Genomic DNA, 2,148 nt, shown 5'->3' with positions numbered 1-2,148 from the left:
CTAGTTTCTTAGTAAAACGTCAGTGTAGTATCTACACCAGCTCCATGGATTCCTCCTTGGAGATCGTCCTGCCTGAGGGCCCGGAATCAGTCAGGTGTGCCTGTGAGGTTGTCCATCACGATCACCTGGAAGCTTATCTTCCAAGAAGGCGCAGGCTGGCGCCGCCCGCGAAGAAACGGACACAGCGGGGGCTGAAATGGGTTGCTGATATCTGCATGAAAATTAAGAAGGAAAATGATTTCGAGGGCCCAGCCAGGTGTGGCTCAGCGGTTGAGCAACGACCCAGGAACCAAGAGGTGGATTCCTGGTCAGGGCACATGCCCGGGTTGCGGGCTTGATCCCCAGTAGGGGGCGTGCAGGAGGCATCCCATCCATGATTCTCATCATGGATGTTTCTATCTCTCTCCCTTCCTCTCTGAAAATAATAAATATATATTTTTAAAAAATGATTGAGAAGCCCTGAAAAGCACTCTAGCTATGGGCTAGGGATAGGGCTGAAAAGATGCCCACGCCAGCTCTGCAAGTCAAATGCCCAAGCGGACTCGAGCGTGCAGACCTACCCACACACTGTGCTCCCACGTGCAATCTCAGAAATAGTCCTTGTGGCAGGATTTTCGGTATTTCTGACAGCGCCTGCTGCTCGATGCAGAAACGAAAACCACGTTAGCATGCACGGTGCTGGTTTGATGTCTGGCTCGGTCCCAGGCAAACGGAATCAGTGACGTGGGCTTTCTTTGCATTCTCCCCCTAACGACCTCCCAGTAGTCAGTGGAGAAAACATACTCCCACTTTCAAAGAGCTTGCCATGTAATCCGCACAAGGGATAAAGCATAATTTAAAGTTTTTAAAAAGTTTTTAAAATATATTTTTAAAGTCACTTAGTTTTATAGTTTAGGTTATATATTTTTTTTCAAGTTATTTAAATGTAAACTTACCCGACATCATATATGCAAGGTTTTCCCATATTTCCAGTCATTTACTTTTCAGTGACAATGTATAAATGGTTCTCTTGTTCTATTCCATTTAGAATGAGGCAGCTAACATCCATTGCTTTCGACTTATAATGTGCCATAAATATCAGTTGCCCTCAACAGTATGTTCTCCATAAATCTATTAACCAAGATGGGCAACAGCCTTGAGCACTTAACAAATCAAGATATGCAAATATCAGGTGCTCAATATCAGTAGTCATTAGAGAAATGCAAATTGAATCTTCCATAGATACCACTTTCTACCCATTAGAATGGCTAACATTTAAAAGATTGAAAACACCAAATGACAAGGGCCACGGATATGGAGCGATCGGAACTCCCACACATTTCTGGCGGTGTGTAAATGGTCCAATCGCTTTGGAAAGCTGTTTCTAAGAAAGTCAAAATATACCTACTTTGTGATTCAGCATTTCCACCCCCTAGGTGTTTGCCTCTAAAATAAATAAAAATATATGCCAACAAAAATGTTTGTACAAGGATGTTTTTGATATTACTCACTATAACCAAGAGCTTGTAACAATTTAGAATGGATAAACAAATTGTTATGTGTTTATATAATATTGCTATTTAGTAAGGAATGAGAGAGAATGAATGACCAACCCATGCAACATGCATAAGTCTCAAAGACATTGCCTTGAATGAAAAAGCCAGGGACACCAAAGTTGACGTACTGCATGATTCTATTTACATGAAACTGAATAACAAACAACAGTCATCTGCAGAAAGAAATGAAAGCAGCAGTTGCCTCTACACTGGAGGTTGACTGAGACAGGGCCTAGGGAACTTTCCGGGGGTGATGGAAACAGTCTATCTCAAATAGGGTGTTGGTTTCACATTTGTCAAAACTCCTTTGATTGAACCCTTAAGATCTATGCATTTCGCTGAGGGTGAGCTTTACCTCCATTTAAAAAAATAACATTAAGCCCAGCTGGTGGGGCTCAGTGGTTGAGCATCAACCTAGGAACCAGGAGGTCATGGTTCGATTCCCGGTTAGGGCACATGCCCTGGTTGCAGGCTTGATCCCCAGTGGGGGGTGTGCAGGAGGCAGCTGATCCATGATTCTCTCTCATCATTGATGTTTCCATTTCTCTCTCCCTCTCCCTTCCCCTCTGAAATCAATAAAATATATATATATTTTCTCCCCATACACACACCC

At 43.1% G+C, this 2,148-nt stretch overlaps 1 long non-coding RNA gene across 1 annotated transcript in view; it reads right to left on the bottom strand.

Annotated features, from left to right (window-relative positions):
* Positions 1–6: 6 nt before the first annotated feature.
* The window catches only part of LOC102262145, a 43,813-nt gene continuing 41,671 nt past the window's right edge, over positions 7–2,148 (bottom strand). The window contains exon 5 of the long non-coding RNA XR_001359660.1: positions 7–211. This is a non-coding gene — a long non-coding RNA (uncharacterized LOC102262145). The remainder of the gene's footprint in view (positions 212–2,148) is intronic.

Source organism: Myotis brandtii, unplaced genomic scaffold (assembly GCF_000412655.1).
Source record: "Myotis brandtii unplaced genomic scaffold, ASM41265v1 scaffold679, whole genome shotgun sequence".
Taxonomy (NCBI): domain Eukaryota; kingdom Metazoa; phylum Chordata; class Mammalia; order Chiroptera; family Vespertilionidae; genus Myotis; species Myotis brandtii.
The sequence above is the reverse complement of the archived record's forward strand: the minus strand, read 5'-3'. Positions and strand labels throughout refer to the sequence as shown.